Below are 27,643 nucleotides of genomic sequence, written 5' to 3' on the forward strand. Positions count from 1 at the left end.
TCCAAGCAATATTAAGATAAGAAGTAGCCTATAATATGCCCGTCTATGTCAGCTACCCTTCAGTGAAAGTCTGGTCGAAATCGGTCCAGCCGTTTCATAGATTACCCGGAACAAACGCGGCTTGCGGACAGACAAAAAAAATTTTAATGCGATTTTCGTTACCACCTTCCCGAAATCTGAGATTTTTCTTTTGATGTTACAGACACTCCAATTTTATTACATGTATAGATTTGTAAGGAAATAATTAAAAATAGTTTTGGAATTTTCTAAGGAATACTGTTTCGAAGACCAAGAATGCCATGCTTCGTTATATTTTAAACGTTTCTAATTGATATATTAATTACTACATCCGTGAGAGGAACCGGAACAAATGCGTTCACACGCAAACTTTTTGCACAACGTCTGATGGATTTTTAAAGGTCATATAATCAAGGTCATGTTAAGACATATTATAGGTTCTACGTTAATACAACTTAAGACTAAACTATCGGTGAATTGTGCGATTGTCGATTGTTTCGCAGTCCATTAAACCGTTTAGATGCAAAACTAAAAATCGATAAGTGCGCACTTCCATATAAGCTCATAGGAATCAAAGTGAAACTAAAATTGCGCCCTATCAAAATTGAGTTACTTTAAATAAAACTGAATAATATGTTCTTTCGCATCTTTTGGTTGTTGATATTAAAACAGAAACGTATTAAAAACTGCTTCGGTTTTACAAAAATCCAATGTCCAATATTCAGTGGTTCTTGGTTCTTAGTTAAAAGTATTAATGGGGCACGTACGTGACCGACGGACGGACAACGTCGCTATATATAGAGCCCTTGTAACGAGTTGTATTTCCTTAGCTCCTTCGCTTGAATCACTGCTGCAAAAGTTGGCGAACAAGTGATTTAATTTAGACTATTTATTAAATTTTAAGATTTAATTATTTACTAGTTGTCGTCAGCGACTCTGTCCGCGTGGAATTATAAAAAAACAAAAGTGAGTAGCCTATGTGTTCTTCCACACTATAATCTACATCTATGCCAAATTTCATCGAGATCCGTTCAGCCGTTTAGGCTACAAACTCTAACCAACATCCATCCATCCATCTAAATTTTCGCATTTACAATATTATTAAGAGTAAGATTAGTAAGATTTGAAGCTTCTACGTGGTTCTAGCACAACTATCAAAATTCCCTAAAGATACAACCATTTCATAGTTAATTCAATACATCGATAACTGGTTGAAATTAGTGTTTATTGAGGCAAAAAAAAAATTGGCCTCTTCTTTTTAGCAATTGCTGATGTGTCGTCACTATTTTGTCGTCAAAATTCATAATTTAAATAATACGTTACAAGCTTATTTTTTTTTATTAGGATCGATAATTCATATGAGTAATTGACTATCTATCTTTTTTACAATTATAAGAATTTATTGAAGTATCTAAAACTAGCGACTTAAAACATAAAATCAACAGCTCTCCAAACTCTACGACCGTATGTCATCGAGTCCTGTCTACAGTCGGCACGCGGCTTGCATACTACCGCGGCAATGTCTCGGCCATAGACCATTATCACTTCAAATGTAACCGCTACCCTGTTCTAAATTACATCTGCGATTGGAAGTTTATCATTTTGACGCTTTTAGAAAGCTTTGTTTTTGCAGTATTTATAATATAAATACCGTCAATTGACGCGTGATGTCATGAGGCCATTCGATCACTTCGATGGACTAGTAATAAAAGAAAGATTTTTTAATAATTTTAATAAACTACAAAATTTTCTATTACCCTACTATTAAATAATTGTCTTAATAAAAAGCATATAAATAAATATTGCTCATAGAATTTATACTTAATTTCTAATTCAACTAAATGTCACATTATTTCTTTCTCATTTAAAACTTTATAATCAAGATTTAACCATCGTAATTATAGACTTTAGACGTTTGACTTAAGGTTCTTTTTTATCTCTACAATTAAGTAGTACTTAGTAGAACGGGCTCATACCTTGTACTATCGCATAACTGTTATGCGGTTGTCATTTATTTCGCGGCCAATTCAACTGTTTAGTTGCTCAACTAAAATCGAGTAGTGCGCACCTCCATATAAGCTCGTAAGAATCAAAACGAGACTAAAAGTTCTGCGATAGTTTAGTCATACGTGTGTGCTTTTAGCGTTACATTGTAGTAGGATGCACGCGTATTACAGAAGTATCCGTTAATTTACCGTCTCTGAGAACATACGATTTGCATATACATGTTCAGCTACCAGCGGAAAGGAATTGTTTATAGTAAACAAGGGGTAGTATAAAATGTTTACTTTATGTATTAATTGTTTCCGGAAACTTCTTTATTAATTACACTTTTATTATAAGAAACAAACAAAACTAAGAAAAAAAAACGAAAAAAACAGTTAACCTCTAAGTAAATTCAAAGATAAATTCTTGTACTAAAAAATATATCCATCCAAATCCATCCATAAATAAAATAAATAAATGTATAATTTATTAACATTTTAATGTATACTATTATAATAAAGCGTAAACACACACTTCTTTGTTACCTAAGATGTCAGCAATTACAGCATATTTTTGAGTAATTATTTTTTTAATAATAAGCCCATTAAACTTAAGGGGTAAATATTTTGGATAAAAGCCCTAATGTGGGAAAGAGACCATAAGTTGCTGCCAACATCAAGGAAGCAAAATTGCCATACTTTGTCATCATGTAATGTCATTTTGACATTTGCAATTGAATTTGACAAATGTAATCAATAAAACAATTTTCATAATTTCTTGCGATTGAAGTCGCATGGGAACAGCTAGTTAATAAATAAAACAATCATCATTTCAAAATAAATAATAAATAAGTTAGCTTAAAATGTAAATGCTGTCAGCTTATAACAGCAAATATTTATGAATTATAACTAAAAACCACACTATTCGACAATAATCCAACGTGTGACATGCAACCATCTTCACCTGCTGGGTTATCGCTAAACGGTTATTTTCACTGAGCATTCGACAAATCGCTTAATGGAAAAATGCTCTAAACGATGTCATTCTGAATGACCAGCATTTTGTTATGCTAATAGAACAATAGATTTAAAAAAAACATTATGAACTATTAAATTCAATATATAGTAAACTATTAATATTTTCATATACTTCAAAAGATTTAGACAAACGGAGCATATTATTATTATAGTAATTTATCGTAGTGCATTATTAAGTCTTGACGTTGAAATAGAATAAAGAAAACAAACATCTTGTAATGAAAAATGCATTAATTGGTCTTAAATAATTGACCAAAAAAGCTGAAACTGGCCGCTAAATAATTGACATAAAAGCATCTTCTACTATTACATTGTTTCTCTCTGTTTTTCTACACAGATTGGAGAAGGACGACAACTATTTTACACAAGTCTTTCGGCATGAAACTAGAGAGTTCATGAATATATTCAAGGGTTATATATCAATGTACCGAATCCAGTAAACAAGTGGTCGCCCGCTGTGACTAATGCAGAAGTCGTATTCACAGTTAGATGTTAAAGTGGCCATGAATAGTCATAAGGATGTCGACTTTAACCCAGCCAATAGATCGATGGTCAACGCAACGGTATACGTGCTCCCGACTAACATAACCAACTTAAAGTTAAGATACACTATCTAAATGTTTATATTAATATTACCAGGATATTAATTATACTTTAAGATTTAATGGAAGATTGTAATGGAAAATGTATGCACTTTCTATTAAAAATCTATTAAAATTAAAGAAAGAACGTCCTCTATGTCCTGTCCCATACATATTCCACGCAATAACACTTCAAAATATCTTTCTCTTTGTTTTCTTGTTTTCTTTTTCTTTCATACTCGTTATTCAAACTGTACATTATCTGTCTGGATAGACGTTAACCCAGTGAATGCTAAACGAAAAAAATTAATCTAATAAACAATAGACAAACGAAGTCAAACAAAAGACGGGTCGGGTTCGCAACGTATCACCTCCTAAGTTAATTTAAATTTCAAAACCCCTCGTTTTGAATGGCGTCAATGCCACCACTCATTGGCGCGTCGGCCGAAACAATGGCACTCTCGCCGCCATCTTGAAATCCAACCGCTCGTAAAAAGCGCGCCAAAAATGAAAATATTCCCGCGCAAATGATCTTCTCACACCGCTCAAGGGCGTATTTTTAGTAGATTTTGTTAATCAAGTAACATTTATTGCACCGTACATATTTACGACGCAAATATAATTTACGATGATAGACAAATGGGAGGATTCGAACTCTATATGACGTGGTTGGTAATTTTTACCCTCACCACGGTGCTTTTCTAGATACAATTTCAAGTAAAATTATTGAATTCTTCCTTTCTTTAAAACCTTAGTACAAACACATCTTGTTTAAGAGACTTATGAAGGGAGTGAATTCAGATACGACGGCTGATAGATGTTACTCACTGCTTTTTGAATTATTTCCATAAATACAAAAATACAAATCTTTCCTCTTTATACTGACTACTATATTCATAGATGAAGAAATTATAAAAGTACTAGCTTTTGCCCACGACTCCGTTCGCGTGGAAAATAAAACAAAAGTTAGTAGTACTATGTGTTCTTCCAGACTATATTTTACATCTATGCTAAATTCCATACAGATCCGTTCATCCGTTTCGCCTACAGACTCTAACAAACATCCAACCATCCATCTAAGTATGTTTACTTACGAATTTATAGTATTAAGTAAAAGTAAGATGGACATGAGGTGGGTTCATTGCATTATGACGGATATATTAAAAATAAATAATAAAAACAGCGCTTAGTGACAGCAAGTCGTAAAACCGTTAAGTAATAAACAGTCAATATCGATTGGGCGAAAGGGTCAAAATAAAATATTGATTTAAAAACTATTAACACATTTGAGAAAGTTATAAAATTTTAGGGTAACTGTATTTTTTATAAATAATATTATAATGCTTTTAAATTACTAATTTACTATTCCTTTTCGAACACAGGAAATTACAATCCAAATAATTATATTAGCATAATGTTTTAAAAAAAACAGTTTTTTGAAGAAACCATAAATTCAAATTGTTACACTGAAGTGCAGATGCCGAAAGAAATTCCCCATGTTTTCTAAACGCACAAAACCTAGCAAAAACTGCATAAGAAATCGAAAATATAAGATAGGGCAAGTTAAAAGTTCTTTTAAACATTCCTTGCAGCCTTAGCAAAAAACATCGGCAAATGTACCAAAACATAGCAACGGTCTGTGGTATGCCAAATGACAAATGCTAAGACTGATTACTAACCCTGTTCCCTATTTCACAGCTGTTAAGAACTTTACTTCCCTAAATATAAGCTATACTTTCCTTTAACAGTAATAATTTTACACAGCTGATGAAAAAGAATAAATCAAAACTTATTTTGAGCCATGCTGTCCTTTGAAGAGAGTACATTTTGCTTAAATTTTCGATTACTACAATTTAAAACAATATCCGAGTTATTCAGGAAATTTGGTTCGGCGCCGCTTGTCCTCTTCTTTTTTGTGTGAGTTCCGATTACAAAAATATGGCAAGCATATTTCAAGAAAAAATTACCAATTTCTTCTCTTCAGTTGTGTACGGCACCACTGAAGACCAACATAATATGTAGAATTTACCTGAAAAAGAAAAAATCATAATGAAGTATTTAAAAATTTTATAAGAGATGGAAAACAAAAGAATTCTGACAGCGGTGGGATTCGAACCCACGCCCTTTCGGACTGGTGCCTAAAACCAGCGCCTTAAACCACTCGGCCACGCTGCCTTTGATGTAACGAACAAAAATAGTCATACATTCTTCTGGATAAGAATGTCACACTTAAAAATTATATTATACTTTGTCCTACGAAAAGTAGAAACTTATGCAAGCTGGTTTATCAATATCAAAATTATAATTTTATGTATATGTATAATGGTAATGGAAGCCTAAATTTATACGCAACTGGCTCCAGTGACATTCCTGACGGTACTGAAACCTTAGTATACAAGTCCTAGAGCAAGTAAGTCAAGTCATGATATCAGGAAGAGCTCGTATTCGCTCGAACAAATTGTCCGTCCCACTACAGCCGCTAACTCATTACTGCCAACGCATTACACAGGGAACGAGGTCTGAAATAACACCACATTTCCACTACCCCGACGACTCACATGCGACTTGTTTGTACGAGCAATGCCAATCAAGCCAGCCATAAATGTCTATTTCACTAACACGAGTATCAGACGTGGAACTTGTCGCATAGATCCTGTTTACGTGCTACATTTGTAAACTATTCGCGCATTATGTTTCCATTGACAGCCGACTAGTGGAAGAAAGCATTTAGTGGAAAATGAGTCTAAAGTTCGCCTCATTTACACCGTCCGTCGTGTAATGCTCGTCTATCGCACGACCAATCATTACGGATTTATGTTCGATAATAAGTCAGTAAATACGCCCACCTGGGTTATGTACCCGTTAGTTAAGTCAAGGCCCCTCGTTTAATATTAGTTATAATTAAATTGGACACCCTTTGTTAACATTCTAAATTGTTCTCCGATATACACAATAACAATTTCTTGTCATTTATTGGAAAATGGTAAGTGAAAAGCAACAAAGTAAATGAAGAATCCCTTTATTGTGCTAAAAATGTGCTAAAACCAACACTTTTAATGCCATCAAACCGCCTTTGATGGCAGTCAAAGTGCTTGACTGCCAGCTAGTAACTTCATCTTTACACGATAATATAATACAGCATGTAACGTGTATTTTCTCGTTATAAATATTAAATCAATTAGCAACATTGACATTTTCCATTGCAGGGGTATAGATTACACATAATAGCCCTAACCTCTATTACCGAGCTTGTAAATTGCTTTAGCGAAAAACTGATAAAATTAAGTTTTTGTACTTTACTAAGTAGCGGATGTCGTAGATTACAAGTTGGTGTTACTGTAAACGAGCCTAGAATTAATATTGGTGAGTCAGATGGACATGCTACGTAAGTTGATTAACCATGTCCATATTTGGACTAACATCATAGAGTAATCACATTAAATCGTTTATTTAATAGTGGTAGAGCCCGCTTACTCTTTGCACAATAGAGTCTGCTCTTCCGGTGCGATCAACAAGAAGACAGGACTCAAGTTGGAACAATTCCGAGTTTCATCTGATGAGTTTGTTATAGATTGAAGGAAAGTCTTAGATAGGGAGTGTATTTGCTGATCATCATCAAATCATAGACAAGACTCATTCTTTTCACATCAAGGGCTCGGTGCAATTGAATTTAGTCTCTATTATGTTTGTAATAAGGACTGTTTCAGAATAAAAAATGCTACGATACCGAATGAATTTGCAAACGCAATCGCCAAACGGCCAGTACTGACAAAGACCGAAATGTATCGCACTTAATTTGTGGCCCCAACGTCCTATAATAATAAATCTTCCATGTACGCAGATTTACGGCTCTATAAACGTGCAATATCATCAAATTGATTTAAACGCGCATAAGACGAAAGTATTACCAATGAGATATTTAATGAGGTGACCAAAATAACGCCTGCAGACGAGAATTTTATCGTCTTATTTGATTACCGTAAAATCCCCATTTACTTTAAATTCCTTTTATTTATGTGTTAATAAGGTCTGAATATATAAGAAGAGATGTAGATACACGGCACAATGCTGTTACAAAAGTCGCCACAAGAGGCTTTTTTGTCGGGCGTAAAGTACACCAAAACCGTCATACAAATATTATTACCAATACTTTAAGGCAAATATTTGTGATAGAGACTCTGTACTTTAATTTTAAATTTGCCATTTAATACTTTATTTACACGACTTTTTATTAATTTCATTATTACTAAAACTAAAAATAGATATTTTACTTAGGCAACAGGGTATCGCGTGCACAGATCTATTATTTAAGTTAAAAACAGTATTTTATAACTCTCAAACATGCGTGGGGAAATTGACATATGGCGTGTAAAAGTGGCGTGTAAAGCCGGGTAAGTAACAATCGTCAAACAATACTAAAAACTTACTATATTTGACTGAACTATACAAAACCTTTAACAGTCTGGAACGAAGTTTCGCACGGTCGCAAATAGGTCCACATTTTGTAGCATTCACACGTGCTATTGTTCAGAAAGGGGACGTCCAGAAATAAGCAAGGACAAAGAATCCAACTAATACGAGGGGTTCGCAATTTTTATGACCGCTGCCGTAACTCAGACCGCGACGCCATTGAAAATTGCGTAATTACCAATTTCTGGATCCAGTACCTGGCCATTTAGCGTAATTGCTTGTTTTAAGCCGATTTAGATTTTGTTAAAGAGTAAAAATTGATACAGAGTGGACGTTGAGCTTTGTATGTTATAGAAAATACATGTACGAAATCTTGTAAATAAAATTGATACAGAAAAACTAAAGCAAAGAACATTAACACCGGTGTTAAACGCACTGCTAATAGCTCTAATTTACTGAAAGTTATCAAGCAATATTTAATTGTATATCATCGATCAAAACACATGACAAACAAAGAGCTGTCTAGCTTAATCCTCTCCCTATGCGGTCTTCGCATTTTTTACAACACCCCAAACCACCACCAAGCTCCCGACCCCTGACCGCTGTTGCGATACTAATTCGGTCACGTAGTAAAAAGTCGAGTGTTTTGTTGTTAGGCTCCCCGCACAATGGAGGGGATTAATACAAAATAATGGCTCTTGTACACTTTGTTTGTGCAACTGTTTTAACTAGGACTAAGTGTAATTTACTATACAAGGTTTTTTCTGTTGATACGAATTGTGAATAAAATAAACAACGTAAACGGGATTAAGTGGAAACATTTTTAAGGACTGTGGACACATAAAGTAGGGCTAACGAAGTCTAATTACTAACTTTACGGAGCTAGTTGATTCCACTTTTAATAATAAAAACCAACAACCACATACTTTAATCTTAAAATCTCGTTAGTAAACATAAGTTCTTTCTACGTTTTCCAATTACATATTTTTTCTATACTAATATTATAAAGAGGAAAGAAACCTTTCTTTCTAATGTTATGTAATGAGTAACATAGGCTACATTTTTTTAATTTCACGGGGGGAAGTCGCGAGCAACAGCTAGAAATATGTAAGAAAAGTTTAAATGGATGTTTATTAGGGTTTGTACCTCCTGAACGAATGTCGATGGAATTCGGCATAGAAATAGGAGATAGTCTGGGAGAACACATAGGCTACCTACTTTTGCTTTATTTTATTCAACTGAGACGGTGTCGCGGGCGATAGCTACTTGTATGTATATTTGTTCTTACGAGATCTATAGACCAAATTAAAAGATTCCCCCTTCGTATTTATGTCGTTGTCTAGCCAGTTGCTCCGTCTTAGCGAAGGGTTCTCAACAAGGGGTGAGCGTCTCGTCTGACGAAAAAACAATTTCTCCATTTGTAATATTCTTGTGGTAAATCAACTTAATGCATCATCATTAGACAGACGATTATTATGTATTTAGGGAAACAATAATTTGTTCAACTTTTTAGTGACCCTATATCCATCTACACTTCTATACTAATATTGTAAAGTGGATCTTTTTTATTTTTGTATGTACTGAAATAACTGTAAAAGTACTGAACCGATTTCAAAATTTTCTACCACGATTTAAAAGCTACGTTATTGCTGAGTATCAAAGAATTGTTTTACTATTTTTTTTTAATTCCACGCGGACCATATTGCGAATAACAGCCAATTCTTAATAATTTGAAAGCCCAAAACATAACGTCCTTTAAGAAGAGTGTATCACCTTGTCAAAGACCGACATGCGATTATAGTTCCCCTTGTACCGACATCTATTGACGTCGATGATCAATTCGATGGTTCTACTGCTCAAGGCTCATCCGCTTAAAAAAACTAGCTGTTGCTCGCGACTTCGCCCGCGTGAAATTAATAAATAACAAAAAACATTTCTTATATTACTCACTGATAAGGTAGCTTTTTAATGGTGAAACAAATAATTAAAATCGGCCCAGTAGTATTTGCGTGAATTAAATACATACAAAAATACAAATTTTTTCCTCTTTATTATATTAGTATAGATATATAGCTTTCGACTTATACATTTCTAGTATACACTTTTCTCCCAGGCTATATTTTCATGAATATAAAACTGTACCCTGTGAAGTATACTTCAAATTGTGTCTTAAAAGAAATTTGTGTCAAGGATCGACTGAAATTTTAAATAAGCAAACCAGAGCAAGAGGAGAGATTGACTATAGATATAGCTACATCATTCACAAGAGATAAATCTAACCTAAAAATTCCACTGACGAATCATTTATTATCATACTTTTTCGGATGTCATCTATACTATAATGGTATAGTTATTTTCAAATATTTTGGGGCACAAGGTCATCAGACGCTATGCAGTAGTCTTCGCATGCCTTCCTACGATACATTTAAAATAGTCTTCAGGAGCGACCCGCGCGAACATAATTGCCGCCAAAACATCTGAACACATCACAGATAGTCAAAAGCATATTTCTATCTCAGATTTTTCAAATGTATGAAAAGGATAGGAAGATGTGGTATCTCGTAATTAGACAGTAAGCGTTCTTTAGCGATGCATATTTAGAATGTAAAAATTTGTCGTAAAACATTAATCACAATTTATTTTTGCCAACAATCACGTCCATTACAAGTCACTTAACGGGGTTACAGTTTTAGTGTCAAGTTAAGTCGCACTTAGCTATTAAAAGATAACACGTTGTGTTTATACAATAATTTAAAGTCAATAAATAGGAAAGATGTCAAAATTAATGGCCCTATAATTCTAATTAAAGATGTAAGCCGTTCATCAAACAAAGTACGTTAAAATACTTTGCAGTATGGTCTGCATTTTCATAGCAATTGCATTTTCCTAAGTTAGTGCTATTTCTAGATATAAGGGTTGATTGTTGACAGTACACGGTTGCACCGATGATTTCGACGTACTGGGCTACGTCTTAAATGAGATGACGTAACACAAAACTGTACTAATCATACTAATATTATAAATGCGAAAGTGTAGATGGATGGATGGATTAATGTTTGTGATAGTTTTTAGCCTAAACGGCTGAACGGATTTTAATGAAATTTGGTATAGAAGTAGAGGATAGTCTGGAAGAACATAAGCTAGTCACTTTTGTTTTTTTAATTCCACGCGGATGTAGTCGCGGGCGCAAGCTAACATGAAAAAGAGAAAAGATTTGTATTTTTATATGTATTGGAATAACTCAAAAACTATTGGGCCGATTTCAAAAATTCTTTCACCATTTAAAAGCTACGTTATTAGTTTTAATATTCACGCGGGCGAAGTCGCGAGCAACAGCTAGTAATAAATAAAGATAAAGATTAGATAAATAAGCTTAGTTTAAATTAAACAGCATACGAATACGTCTAAATGTGAACATGACCGACCATATCAGCAACATCGACTATAATTGCCAAGCTTAGCGCGTCACACTAATTTGATTCCTGTTCCGTGGTAATGTAAACTTAATTTTCAGAGTTTTAGGGTTGCATATGGTTTAACAAGCACTTGTCTATCCACAAAGCGTGATTAACGCCGACCAGGGCACCGAGTGTGATTAAAATAATGTAAGGATTTGGGCGCGCCCTAACAGGGGACCACGCCTGTCACGTGTTACTCCGTTGGCGGGAATTTTCCTTGTAATTACTGTTATTTTTCTGTTTTCGCCTGTTTTACTGAACGATAACGTTTATTTGGAAAGTTTTGTTTTTCTGTTTAGGAATTTGTTAAAGAAAAATAAGAAATTTAACGTTGTTAGCAGGACTCGATTAATACTAAAAATTGGTAATAATTCTAGTCTATTTAAACTTTCTGTCTTGTTAAAGGTAAATTATCGATAACTGAGATGTCTGATGTAATCTTTAACATTAAATTCACAGTTACATAAGAAATCAAAAGTCAAGAGGTCTTATTAAAAATTTTAAAGAACCATGCATTAAACCTGTGTTTTAAATCAACAACTGAAATAAGGCAAGATTCGAAATAAGTGGTCAATAATGAACCTAATTATAGTACGATTTCACAAAAATACCGGCTTATTTATTGATAGATAGTTAAGCTTTTGTTTATAAAAGAAATTATGAATGTAAAATAAACGTGACATTTCGCAAACTATCAGAAGCAGTTAGGGGTGTACAAACTGTTTCTATTTCTCAGAGGTAATTCTTGCAGTTCGTGCGACCGATGGTAGACAATCACCGGAGGCCTAATTTTAGTCCCTTTCCCTTTCCATCCTTTTCTTAAGGAGAAAGGATGGCAAGGAAAATTGGAATTGACGGTGGAGGAGACGCATAGGAAGGGGAAACGTCCTCTTTATGTGCATCTCCTCCTCCGTCAATTAAGGTTAGGAAACACATCTGCAATTGCGGATGTCTATGGACAACGGTCGCTTTTCATTTCGATGGATTCAGGTGGCCGCTTGCTCGTTTGCCACCTAATATTATAAAAAAAATCATGATTCACAACCCTAGCTAATGTCACCTCTTTAAGTTCCCAGTTCATATCACGCTTTTAAATCTAAGACACTATATCGTTTAAACACGTTTAGTTTATTCCAACGCATGTATTTTGCGTTGACGTTCCTAATTTATAAAATGTTATTTGAGTTTACGAATTAACAATCTGTATTCATTTATTAGCAACATGTCGTTTTTGGTTGTTTTAACTGTTTTTTGTAGCTGTTATTCACTTGAAATACGAAACTATTGTAACTAAATCTAAAGCGTAGCAAGCTTTTTGCGCAGTTTTATTTAGTAGTTGCAAGGCTTAACAGAGCTTCGGAGTGCATCGAGGCGCTGTCGGCTGTCCCCGGACCTGCGATTGTTTTGTTTCCACATTCGACCGTTTAGCTCTTTAAGCTGCGGCAATTTTAAAATCCTTTAGCCGTTAGCATATCAGCTTTTAAACGGCCGGTAAATTGACAGTTACTGGGTAAAATTTAACGTCAAAATAAGCCACTCCTAGTAAACATACGTTTATAACATTATAGTTACATAGTAAATTGATTCGCTTTGATTGTGATCCATTTCAATGCCCACAATCGGGTTACGCTCGCTTTGTGATCGTAAATGGCAAAAAGTATTCGCTTTATACTATCAAAGATAACAATCAAAAATGTAAAATTCCCTTACAATTACAGTCCTTAAAAATGTCTATTTTATTTAAACTTTGTACACAAAAGAAAACAATTTTATAAATACAAATTGAAAGGTTGTTGTACAAGTGAGCTTGACTCTATAAGAGTTATCTAGCTAACAATTCGATACAGAGAGGAAGCGGGTAATGAGTAAATTATACGGTTGCACTATGTATAGTATGTCCTTACTTATATGAGAAAAAAAATGGTTTTCCTAGTTGAAATAAATATTGAACGTTAATTTTATTTAAGCATTTACTAATGCAATCTCATCACTTTCAAGAAAACAATAAAACTTATAGTATATGTTACAAATTGCACTTATTAACAAAGGTTTACAACCAAACTTATAAAGAACAACATACGTAGAAAGGGTTTCGACAGTCATAGCTTGCGATCTGCAAACGAACCGATAAGCTAGGTATGTGGGACAATCAAGATGAGTATCGTAAAGGACACGGTATGGGGTGGGTGTCATTAATCACTAGGCTCGACCGCACCATTGCCTGACAGTCTGGACACCATGTGTGTGTGATATAAATTCAATGAATTAGGACAATGTGACGGTGTAACGGTTAACTTAGCTAAGAAAGTTATTTTCTAGAAGAAAAATAAAATTACTGCACTTGTTAATGCCAACGAGTTAAAGTTTATACTAAATGAATTTATTTAAAAATTATACAGATTATTAAAACAATATTCATGGTATTCCTGCGTGAGCTACACACGGCCGTCTAGACCGACGAACTGCAGCACAATGCCAATTTGTTCACATCACAGTCGCGCTGCGCCACCACTTGTCATCTGTCGAGTCCACGATCAAAGTTGTTAATCTTATAAACACGCAGGATTTGTATAGATCCTAGTGGATTGATGGATTGTATCCATTGTTTTGAATACATTGGAATCTTAGAGTGTAAGATAAATCCTTTGGTGTACAAGAACAACCTTTCTATTATTGCTTTACAAGAAGTTATATGTTTTTTTTTTGTAATTGTATTTTTTTTACTAACTGTCGTACTAAAGTTTCTTACTTTTTAAATATAATTAATATTTGCATCTGAAATTCGATTAATCTACTGTTAAATAACTGTTTTATTCTAAAACTTTATTTTTTAATTAAGTATTAATGCGTCAAGTTATTTATTTAGTTTAAATTTTTAAATAATAAGGAATTATCTGACGCTATCGTTTATATTTAAGGCTATAATCGATTCCATTTTTTCAAAATTACAATAAACTTATACTTAAATATCCATAATTACCTTATCATCCTCATTAGGACATTAAAAAGTTTTTAAGGTAAAAAATAAATTAAATAACAAGAAACTTTATAAAGATTAATAAACTTACTAATTTAAAAAAGTTGATTTTGATTCAATGTCGTAATGACATGCGTTTATACACAGAGAAGTAAAAACTGTAGATCGTATTACAAGATACTTTATCGTAGTTCATAGAACATAAACAAAACATTAACCACTCGCAAACAAAAACAAACATTCAATCTAAAAGACGAAGTTGTATTCTAACCAAAAAAAACAAAGAAATTAAAAGTCGCATTAACTTTTCATTCCCACTTACGCTATTAAACATTATTCTTTTTGCTCATTATGTTTTGTTTCCTTTAAAAATTTTAATCACGCAACGGCCACATTACACCACGGCCTTTTGTTTTTGGTTAACAACGACTTTCTTTGTCTTAGTTAAATGCGTGAAGTATTAGTATTACGAGGCTAGCTTTTATAATCAGCGGAACTGGCGAGCCGTGTGTCACACATTCCTGCGATTACTCTGAAATATTTGCCGTCAGATAAGCTAAGTATTTGTAGTTAGAAACGACTGATGTTCACTAAATCCTTTGAAATATAGTAGATCGATAACAGGATTTGAATATGTATTTAATAAACGATGCGTACGGAATGCTTTGCAAGGGTAAAGTCCATCATGCATTATGAAATGAAGTTGGCATAAACGTCAAAGAATTCAGAATTCAAAATCTGATAGAGAAAAGCGAATTCACCAAGAAGCAAAGAATGTACAATTGTATAGACATAGCTTTCGCTCGCGACTCCGTCTCTTGGAATGTTAAAAACAAAAGTATATGCGCTCTTCCAGACTATGCCAAATGCCACATTTCATTTAGATCTGTCCAGCAGTTTAGGCTACAAATTCTAACAAACATCCATACATCTAGACTTTCGAATTTATAATATTAGTGAGATTACTAAGACAGAAGTGACTTAGGTATGGTAATATAAAGATTTACATGTTGCGAATGCAAGATGGCGAACGAGAGAGCGGCCACCTTAATTCGCCGAGAAAGCGACGCGATCGCTGCCCATATACATCCGCAAATGCAGATGCGTTGCCTACCCGTAATTAAGGGAGAAGAAGACGCACATAAAGAGGATATTTCCCCTTCTCATGCGTCACCTCCATCGTCAAATCCACTTTCTTTTCCCATCCTTAAATAAGAAGATGGTGGAAAAGGAAAGGGAATAATATAACCCTACTTAAAGACAGTTAGTTAGCTGTTATCTGTGAAAGTACAAGCGTGTAGGTAGCAGGTTATTCATAAGTTGTGCGTGTGGACAAAGCATCAGATTAGCGGCGATACAACGCTACTGGAAGTGGCTTGGAGAGAGCGCATAATATGTGACTGTACAGTCGCCTTCATTCTCGGTATTCTAGTTACTGAAAAATTGCAACTAGTAACGAGTTAACACGTCTTAAGGTTCAGGTTTATTAAATTAAAAAAATTGTTACATTTACGACGCATAAGACGCTTAAAGTAATATAGCTTTTAAGGTGGTATAAGGTGACTGTACATACATGTGTGTTCATCTCCGTGTTTATGCATTGGTCAGGTACGCTCGGGCGGAAATTAAAATGCAGACGGCACGGCAGACCTGAGATATATCTATATTGTCTATTGAAGGCTCACATTCGATGCCGAAATCGAAATAACGTTTAATATTGAACGGAAATTGGATGCGATAAAACATGAGTAATAATTTTTTTTGGTGTGTTAAAGATAAACATTTAACAAACTTTACGTTTCTAAATGTAATTTTATAAATTGTTCATTTATTTTTTTCTTAATTGCAATGAACCTATATTTATTCGTTGTTCATTACTTCGCTAACTTTTTAAATAGTTTTTTATAAGATTGCATCACACAATTGAGTTAATCATTTACAATCGCTACTTTTGAACGTGATCGCCTTAAGATAACTGTTGCGATTGACATTTAATATTCTAATGGCATATTGTTATGTTTAAGTACATAACAACAGTAATAGCACAGTTAAATAACTAAAAAGTCAACTGCCCTTCACTAGTACAAACGACGGAAATTAATATTCAATCTTAAGATCAATCCGAAAATTACTTTAACTGCTTTGTTTGAAATGAGGTACAGAATTCGATCGCAATCAAACATTAGATTATGTTTTTCTATTGCTGCTGCCATTTAGATAACTTAAATTTGAACTAAATGTATTTAATTACATTCGTTACTAAATGTTGAAATATGTTATATATGTAAAAATTGCAATAAATACAAATAGGAATAAAACATCCTGTATACAAAAGGCTAGAGCTAACTCAAGCCGCATCCAATAATCGACACGTCCTTTATCTCAAAACACGATCCACCTTCGAAAGTTCGACATACCAAGATACGACATCTAACCGATATAAATCATTTTTACGGCGGCTGTACCGCGCTTGTCTATGCGACAGGCTTTCACGGGACATGAATGCCTGCCTTTATACTACACCGGCAAAGCGGCGTTGCAAACATCTTTTTTTGTTTCCTTTTGAACTCTATCACAAGCGAATAAGGTTGGATATCGCGTGATAAAGCGAAGGAAAGCTCTATAAAGTTGATTCTGGCCCCCGAATGCATAGGATAGGCTATAAATATTGTATGCAGGTTGCTTATTTGCTTTTTATCAATGCTCGCAGCACGGTATCGAGTGATGGGAGAGATATTAAATTCCTTTACAGTGCCGTTAGGTTACGAATAATCAATTCTGTGGTAAACTAACGTAAGGAATATCAGGTATTAGAAATATCGTGCCTCAAAACACTATGTTAACGATGTTTGACATAATAATGTAAATATCCATGAAATAATTGAATGTTTTTGTTTACGAGTCATAGTTCTCAATAGTGTTAATCATTAAATTTTTTGGTAAATAAAAATTAGATTCTCAATTGTTTCCTTTTTTAAAAATTCATTTAACTCTATTGATTAACTGATATGGAAATAATTACATCAAACAAAAGTGTGACTAATAAAATATTCCCTAACAATCACCGAACAAACAAGGGAAGCTAAAAAGCCATATTTAAAAATCTAAGCCTTAAAGACCAACATAACTTGAACTAGATCTGTTTTAAATTTTTACACCACAAAACAAAGCTTCAACTCAACGTGCGGACCATTTAATACCGGTTCCTCTCAGTCAGCGTCCGCGACACCCGGTTTATTTGTTTAGGAAACATCCCTCTTTATTTACATACGCTTTGCCAATCGAATTGTAAATTGAATCGTAACTGTAAAGCATTTAGATTGGAATTGAATTGTTGGGATAACTCGGGCACGTGTACTGCGGTAGCGAAAGGATATATGGTGTTGGTGGCGCGTATGTTCTGCGTACACAAAAGGGTTTATTGACCTTGGCTTGGAGCCAGTTTCGGCAGCGAACTTGCCTTCAGTATTACCCTAGTGCATGCAGCTTCTAGAATGCTTTAGTAATAAAGCTATAACCTTAATTACTAATCTGTTTAATAAACGAGTATTTTGTGTCTTTGCAATACAAAGTCATAAACATATACTAGCTTTCGCCCGCAACTCTGTTCGCGTGTAATTAAAAAAAACAACAAAAAGTAGCCTACATGTTCTACATCTAAGCTAACTTTCATCTAGATCTGTTCCACCGTTTAGGATACAAACTCTTACATCCATTTATCCATCTAAACTTTCGCATTTATAATATTAGTAAAAAGTAAGGTGTATAAAATATAACAAATATATGAATATAAAGTTAATATATGTTTAAACACATATTAAAGTAATTTAAAAATATTGTACCTTCAGTCTTTTCCAAATGCTATTGAATCAGTTAAATTAAATTTAAAAAGCGACAAAAAACTCTCTTACGACGTCACAAAAGGATTACGGAAAAGCAATATCTAAGTTAAAAAACATCTTCAAACAAAACCTGCTTACGCCAAAACAAACTCAAGGCGTTAGAGGCTCACCGCAAATGCAATTTAAAATTCATGCCTGTAAAAACACCTTTCATCTCTTTAATGTAATCCGTCGGCTTCGTGATAACTAAGTAACATCACATTTTTGACTTTTAAGAGACAGGATCTGACAAGCACGAGCAATATCAACCGTTAAAAAAAAACAATCTTAGCGTTCTTGCTTATGTGCCCGTATTGTATATTTTTGATTCAATATGTGTTCATACCCCTCGTGTAAACCCCGAAGACAGTCGTAGAATATAGTACAAAGCAGCTTTGCCTAGTCCGTTCCTCTATAGTCAACATATTCCGTAGCACAGGGGTGCGGAAAGTTCGTGCCGCGTCTTTAAATAATACATCCCCAATTTCGCCCTTGATTAACGTCTGCGAGTTGAGGGGACAACCCTAGGTTTACACCAAGTCGTAGAATGTTAATAGAAAATTAATTCATTAATTTAGACACAGATGTGTTAATAATATTGTATACAACGATGCAATTATCTTTCGAGTTGTTAATAAATAAGCAAGTTTATATTATTATAACTCAGAAAGATACAAGTCTACAAGCAAGAACTATCGTTTAGATGCCAATTGATCTACTATACAAGTGAATTAAAAAACGTCTAATCGATTTTAAGGGTGCAGAACTTCTCTAGAATTACATTTTACTAATATTATAAATGCGATAGCTTAGATGGATGGATATATGTTACAGTTTGTAAGCTAAACTGGTGAACGAATCTCGATGAAATGGCATATGCATAGAGGATAGTCTGGAAGGAAACACAGGCTACTTTTTAATTCTACACGGACGGATTCGCGTGATTAAGCTAGCCAGATACAATAAAGAAAAATTTGTCTTAAGTATTCTCACCGGATAAAGTAGAAGGCTCGAAAGCAGAAAGGCTTCGCCGCCATATTGCATTTAACCAACATGTCACCTGTGACATCGGCCTGTATTGAGGTTGAGTGTAACCTATTCTTAGAATAAAGAACCTTTTGTTCTAAAATGTAATCTATTTTACTATAACCATATATTAAAAATTTAAAAACAAAATATGTTAATGAACAAGATGTTAAAGAGACAATTTTCTCAGCGAATTGTTTACGTTATCAAGTCTGTATACATTATCTTTGCGATCTCTATTGAGGGTAACTAAGCTCTGTGGAGGCCTGAAGGTGGGCCACGTCCTATTTGCATTACAAAGAGCTCGTCTGAAAATTAACTACACGCATCGCCTTCGACGAGTACAATCGCGTAATAAAGTTCTACAGCGATTTAAAACAAAAATGTACAGGTATCAATGTAAAACAAATGAACGACAAATAGCGCCACACGAATTATTACTTATTAGCTTTCGTGTTTTTTTTTAATATACCGCGACCCCGTTCGGGTGGTATTAAAAAAACAAAACCAAGTAGCCTATGTGTTCTTCTATCCTCTACATGTACGCCAAATTTCATTACTATCCGTTCAGCAGTTTAGACTTCAAACTCTAACTCACTTTCACATTTATAATATTAGTATGAAGTATGATTACTTTACTAACATTATAAATGCGAATTGTCTGGAAGGACACATACGCTACTTACTTTTGTTTCTTTTTTAATTCCACTCGGACGGAGTCGCGGGCGAAAGCTAATGTTACTCTATATACATCCGTCGAACATGTGGTAATGTTTCTATTGATTACGCGTCGTATAATTCCCTCATCCCCATACCTCATTAACTCCGCTGTGCCCCGCCTCTGCAACGGTCAGTATTTTCATTTGAGACCATTCAGCTGTCAGGAGTTAGCGGTGTAACACGCGGCCTGAATTAGCCGCTCATTGTGCTAACAAATCGCTATTGAAGCGAATTCGGTGATATTAGGATGTGTACACATTAACAACATTTGTATAAAAACAAAATCAATAAGACGTCATAATTAAACTAACTATTGTAAAAGATATCTCCATACAAAACTATACACTTATGGAGTATTTTCTCATGTTATTTTCTTTTATAAACCTCGTCTAATTTAATTTAAAAAATAACTGATTACTACCACTTAGTAATCAAGATTCACTTGTTAAAATACTATTATCAGTACAGTTTAATGCATTCATTAAACTGTACTGACTAACTTGTACATTTACAAATCAGTGTTTTCGACACAAGATTTTTATCAGAGTTTCACGGAGTATTCTTAGTTAAAAAACAGCATGTGTATACTCAGGTTTACATCGTTTTGTGTCTCATGAGGTAGTTTTTTTCGGTAGATAACGTCGGGAGCATCAACCGATTGGTAATGGCTAATTGTGTCTACATTCCACTGGCAGTGACGTGACTGGCCTTTACAATTCGTGTTCGACACTCAATAGGACAGCTTTGTTAAACTCACAGTTATATCTTTTATGCACCGATAAATCTGTTTATTAAATCGAATGATTTAATGATTAATTTAGCTTATTCTTTTAACATTTAAAAGAATACTTAAGCTTGAGATGCTTTTAAAATTTAAGATACTTCATAAATAAACATAAATTAAGGCAGAGATTATAACGGATTCTATCTATGCAAAGAAGAAAGATTTGTATTTTTGTATGTATTTAAATTGTAAAAAAACACTGGACTGATTTCAAAAATTCTTTCATCATTAAAAAGCTACGTTATTATTGAGTAACATAGGTTATAAGTAATTCCACGCGGACGATGTCGTGAGCAATAACTAGTTTTAAATAAAAACCCAGAATATTATTTCAACGTTCTTAAATTAAATTTGAATTTCATTGCAAACATTATTAACGTATTGAATGAAATTTCTGATAATGCAAGCGCAATGAATCGGTTTCGTTCAATTTCGATATCGGACAATGCGTGCTGCATTACTGCACTTTATTTTATATGAGCTATAAAAGTCCATCATTCTGCATCGGACATTTCTTTGTAATTAAACGTTAACATTTTAATTAAATGTACAAAGCAAGAAGTACATTTTCATTATGTTTATTTGGTATATAGTGTTTTTTTTATAACATAAGATGGCAAACGAGCAAGCGGCCACCTGAATCCGCCAAAATGGCGAAGAGACCGCTGCCCATAGACATCCGCAATTGCAGATGCGTTGCCTACCCTTATACGCAGAGGAGGAGACGCACATAAAGAGGATATTTCCCCTTCCTATGTATCTCCTCCTCCGTCAAATCCACTTCCACTTCCCATTCTCTCCTTATAAGAAAAGGGTGGTAAAGAGAACGGGACTTAAATTAGGCCTCCGGTATAGTGTATACAAAATAAGTAAACACGTCAAACAAGCCCACTAAAACAAACTGATAGAGATATTTAACAAAAAACAATAGCTGTAGAACTGTTCTTTTTAAAATTGGTCGTCATATAAAAACTGTCCAATTTAATCCTTTCTTATTTTTAAATCTGTCAGTGACACAATGAAATGACAATAAATATTATAAAGTGTCAATAAAAGGTATTTTTCCCAAGCATCGAACCGAAAGTGACAACCCTATCTCGACCTACATCTCTGCCCCTGAGCTACCAAGACACTACAATTATAATAATTAAATCGTTAGTTTTTATCAATCAAAATCCAAAGAAAATACCATTTAAGTTGAATAAAAGATATTTTCTCCTATGCTACAGATTATAAAATATAAAACTAAAAACATTTTTTGCTTTATTTTGATACTATCTTTCGACCGCGCCTCCGTCCACGTGGAATAAGAAAACAAAAGTAAGTAGCATATGTGTTCTTCCAGACTATCCTCTACATATATGCTAAATTTCATCGAGATCCGTTTAGAAGTTTAGGCTACAAACTATAACAATTATCCATCCATGCATCTAAACTTTCGCATTATAATATTAGTATGAAGTATGAAACTGCATAAGAAATACTCTTAAAAGAACATTTTATTCAATTGTCTATATAATGTTAAATACGAGATAGCAACAATTTAAAGAAAATAACAATAACTATGCTATTACAGAAAGGTACTAAACCTTTAACGTGGAATGAAAGTTGATCAAAGATATTATAATTTTCTAATTATTAACTGCATAGCCCACAGCCTAATAGAACTAGATAATTCACTTCCGTTAAGATTATAAGTCAAGTACCAATCACAGTATAACATTGTATGGGTGCTTTTATCTTATATTACTTTGGACTTGCTAGTATATAAAGACGTCTTATTAACACGTTAAATGCCATAACTTACAAATTTCATTAACAAAACGAGTTCAAAAAAACGTACTGATTTTGTTTTTTTTTCATAGAGAATAAAAAAGTTTTTTTTAATAATAGAGGAAAGTCACTGCTTCAGTGAATTGTTTTTCACAGGTTTATCTGACCCAACGTGTGATCCGTTTCACACACATCGAAGTAAATAACGAGACATTTTTTGTCTTATTATTTCGGCTATCTCAGATCGAGATAAAGATTATTGAGGTTTATTAAGCAAGTTAAGAACTGTCCTACTTCAGGATGTAATATTTCTTTATATTGGGCATTGTGTGGATTCTCGAATTGAAGAATTTTTCACTAAAAGTCTTGGATTCCTTTTAAGCGGGAAATTTAGACTTGGATTTTTAATGACCTTGTGTTTATCTATACTTGTATCTAAGGATTCAATATAAGTGAATATTTTACTATTAAATCGTATTGCAGCGTGGGGAAAGTAAACAAGTTCGTGCGCATATTTCCAATGCGCGGATAATTGGAAAGTGGCTAATAACTGGCCCTCATTAAATTGCCTTAATTAAAATTATTGGCGGTAACATAAGCAAGGGTTATTGATTTTTATAAATGAAGCATTGTGCACCTCATTACTGATATGTACTGTCATTAACGAAATGTCCTCTAATTAGTATATGGTATTAATAAAAATCAATGAGTTAATTATTTTTTACATAATAAGTGTTTTCAGATACACTAGCAGGTAACAAAGTAAAGTTTAATTACAGAATTACAAAGAAGAGAACAACTTCACTAATTACATACGCATAAAGAGATACAAAAATATAGGTGTCTCTGTCATTCTCCTGGAAAACAACAAGTATAACAGTATATTCCCGTGCACACATCGGATGCGGATGTCTATGGGCTTTGTTGACTACCTCTGAGTTCCCGCCGCAATACAGTAAAAATGCAAACAGGAAATCGTTTTATATCCAGCAAGAATCGAATCTTAAACTATCAAATCATGAGTAAATTTTGAAGGCCGGCAACGCATATATGGTTCCTCTGATGTTACGGATGTACATTGGCGTCGTTGACCACCTCGGTGATCTCGCCGCTCGTTTTCCCCCTTTTATTATAAAAAAAAAGATTTATCACCAGCACTAAATTTGTTCGTCAATAAAATAGTAATTAAGCATTAATTTTTCAGTTTATTTAATGTAGTCCATAATACCAGTTTCCTTTCTCAATTCTCAATACGTCTACGAAACGAATGTTACAATCTTATCTCAATCAAGCTTATCAGATACGTATTTAGGCAGTTTTCACGCTATATAATATTTATGACACGCCAAAACTTATCTGTTGTACTCTGAAGTTGCTGCAACTTTCATTCACGTATAAGGTAAGGCCGGGTTGAATTTCAACACGGAATCCAAGCATCAGCTTAAAGTATAATGCTATCCAAACTTTATAGAGGCTCGTAATTTCGTATGAAATTGTTGTACACGACATAACTTTAGATATTGGCGGATGGTAAAGGGTACACGACGGAACCTCCATACGTGCCTTTCTCCACCTGCAGTTGGCCCATTTGACACCTACTTGAGATAACAGATATCATCACTAATCTTGTATTAGTTTACTGCAGCCCATAGGCCTTTTCTTATAACTACTACACTATGCGGTCCATCTTGCAATCTACTTGAAATTAATACGCCCTAAAGCGGATATAAAATATACTCGCAAATATTCCCGAGCGACTATAAAGTTTGAATCGTATTGTACTACAGCACTTCTTAATTGAGGCGAGGTAATTACGCAGATCCCAGATTGAGGAACTTGATATATTGCTATAAGGGACGGGTAATTTTGTATTGACAATACTTGATTGTCCTACTTCAGTTTCGTACGAGTTATATACAAAATGAAAACGAATTAAAATCAACAAAATGGCATTAACTTATTCAAATTTCATTCGAATAATATAAAAATCTTGTCTGTTATTATCAATATTAAACATTGTAATATCTAGAACGAATTTTGAGAATCTTTCATCTGATCTTATCTGTTAGAGAAGAATTATCACATCAATATTGTGCTTATAATGTCAAAATTATCTACAGTTCATTGAACCGAACACTTATTTCTTTCAGATTACCTAAATTGATATCATCTTTTATCTCAACAAAATCACTAAGTTTCATTGCACTCACACTATGCCAAACAATTATTACTAGAAACCGGGAAACATATCACAAATAAACGCTAAGTAACATTTTGTACAATAAAATAATACTTTATGACTTAGTAAACGTAGTCAAAACGTATGCGAATACATTTTATGGTCGCAATAAAATTAAACGGTATGAAAATGAATTTGGACAATAAATCCGCAATTAAGGTGTTAAGAGTAAAGGAGAATGTACGATACAAATGCGGTAGGTCTCATACAAAGGCCGCAAATATGCAAGGACGTCACGATATGAGAGACACGCGTAATTTAACAAATTTACTACGCATATGCTATCCTACAGTTATTTTAAAATTTATTGTTGGTTATAACTTATTTCAGTTATTGGTATCCATTTTATTGGATGTTTACACTAGGAATGGTAGTTACTTCATCTATATCTACTAATATTAAAAAGAAGAAAGATTTGTATTTTTGTATTTTTGTATGTTTTGAAATAACTCAAAAACCACTGCGCTAATTTTAAAAATTCTTGCACCGTTAGAAAGGTAATTTATCTCTGATTAACATAGGCTAAAATATTATAATTTCATTCGGGCGAAGTCGCGAGCAACAGCTAGTGCTAATATAAAGACATAAGATTCGTATTTGTATGTATTGAATTAACTCAAAAACTACAGGGCCGATTTTAAAAATTCTTCTACCGTTAGGAAGATAATTTATCAGTGAGTAACATAAGGTATAATTTTTTTTTAATTTTACGCAAAGTCGCAAGCAACAGCTAGTAATAAATTTTATCCATCTATAGTTACAAGATCTATAGATACAATCAAGATCTGTGGCAAAGATTAAAGAAGCAAATTAGGTAAAGAAACATAGATTATAAAATCATATCAGCTGCAGTATTTAAGCCATCTAGCACAGTTAAATGGAAGTATAAAAAATAGGCATTAAGTGGCCAGGCCTTTCATTTAGCACCTGAGAGCTTAAATAGTACTCGAGCGTTCCCCTCGCGGTCGCTTGTTGCATCCCTTTCAATATTAATCTAGACAAATTAATAGCCAATTACTGCGAAAGGCATTTATTAAGTTGTAAAAGGTTGAACACAATAATTTTTAATTGCGCATACAATTTTATAGTTTCAAAGATTTTACGACGACCGTTTAAATAAATATGGGTCAGGTAAGAATTATTCCATCAATGTAGATTTATATTTCAATACCGGCCACACTCAGGGTAATGCCACTTAGTGTTGATTTATTATTTTGAAAATACACTGATGTAGTCAAGTAAATTTCATTCAGTGTTTCTCAACTCTTGTTTTAATGTCTGCATAACAGTTAGGTTACAAATCACCAGTCTTAAAAGCATTTCCGTTGTCATAAACGGAGTACTGCAAAGCAACGCGTGCATTAACCGTGAGGTGCAAATTTAACAGAAAATTGATAATTACAATATATTAGTGTCACAGCGTTAGAAACGCTAAGTGCCCGTTCGCACTTCAGCACGCGAGAGTACCGTACGACCAACGTGTACTGTCGTGCATGTAAGTGTTAACGAGTGAATTTGACTCAATCCTGTAAATTATACATTTAAGATGTTTTGTTATCGCTCTTTACAATTATTGAGCGCTTTTAAGTCGCGTTAGATCTTATCTCAAGTACACGGAGTTTTTAAAGTATCCATTACATTTACGAAAGTATCATGGTATAAGTAAAATTCATACTAACTCCAAACTCTATCAGACTTTTTTTATGACATAAGGTGGCAAACGAGCAAGCGGACACCTGAAATCGCCAAAATGGCGAAGCGACCGTTGCCCATACCCATCTGCAATTGCAGATGCGTTGGCTACCCTTAATTGACGGAGGAGAAGACGCACATAAAGAGGACATTTCCCCTTCCTATGCGTCTCTCCTCTCTCTCTCGCTCTCCTCCACCGTAAAATCCACTTTTCCTTCCCATCTTTTCCTCTCAAGAAAAGGGTGGAAAGGGAAAGGGACTAAAATTAGATCTCCGGCACCACACTCATCAGACGAAACGCGGAATTGCTTCCACTTCACGCCTGTTTTCTGTGTGGTCGTGGAATCACACCGGGTGAGCCGGCCCATTCGTGCGAAGATGTTAAAGCGGGCTCTACCACTGTTAAAGGCTATATAAATAATACGTATCTGTATAGGAAAATTAAATCACATTATTACCAAAACCCATTGATGTGAATATCGAATTCAAATAAAGGGATAGCCGTCAGACCCGCAATGTAATTTGATTTATTTCAATTTACCCAAAGAAATATTTAATTAAAATGGAAAGCGGCAACAATAGGCCGAGTGAGAATTATCAATTTAGGCTCAAGGCACAGATGTGATCGAGTCCCGTTAATTGATCGCAATTTACGCTGTTCCCAGGAGACCGTTTAGCGCGCGAAAGGCGGCCATTTTGTTTTACTCCCTACGTTGAAAAAGAAGTGGATTCAAACATTTTTCCTACAGTTAGTGACACAATATAAGAAATATTACTAATTTAAGAAACTGTTATTTTAAGAAATATTTAAAAACAAGCTCACTAGGACTGCTATAAACTTAGTTTAAAAATGTATTCAATGTTTCTGTGACCGATTTGTAAACAATATATTCAGCAAGGTAACTTTGCACGAAACGTAATTTGGTAACTGTAGTTTTCTCGAACTGCAGATAAATTTATACTTTTCGAAATATAATGTTTAGAGGTCTAGAATTGATGGGTAACAAATACAGAAATTATTTCAAGTTTTTGTTCGGGTCTTGTATAAAAGTATGTTCACA

At 34.0% G+C, this 27,643-nt stretch overlaps 1 protein-coding gene, 1 long non-coding RNA gene and 1 other non-coding gene across 5 annotated transcripts in view; all 3 read right to left on the reverse strand.

The window, feature by feature from the left end:
* LOC106107133 (caskin-2) overlaps positions 1-27,643 on the reverse strand; it is a 223,473-nt gene that overhangs the window by 126,927 nt on the left and 68,903 nt on the right. The gene's annotated exons all lie outside the window — the stretch shown is intronic.
* LOC106107136 overlaps positions 5,586-27,643 on the reverse strand; it is a 72,747-nt gene continuing 50,689 nt past the window's right edge. The window contains exon 4 of one of the 2 annotated variants that reach the window (XR_001225848.1): positions 5,586-5,651. This is a non-coding gene — a long non-coding RNA (uncharacterized LOC106107136). The remainder of the gene's footprint in view (positions 5,652-27,643) is intronic. The other variant, XR_001225849.1, reaches the window with a different exon arrangement.
* On the reverse strand, positions 5,718-5,797 carry Trnal-uag. The gene has a single exon. It is a non-coding gene; the product is annotated as a tRNA-Leu (tRNA).

This window comes from Papilio polytes, unplaced genomic scaffold (genome assembly GCF_000836215.1).
Source record: "Papilio polytes unplaced genomic scaffold, Ppol_1.0 DF822067.1, whole genome shotgun sequence".
NCBI classification, from domain to species: Eukaryota; Metazoa; Arthropoda; class Insecta; order Lepidoptera; family Papilionidae; genus Papilio; species Papilio polytes.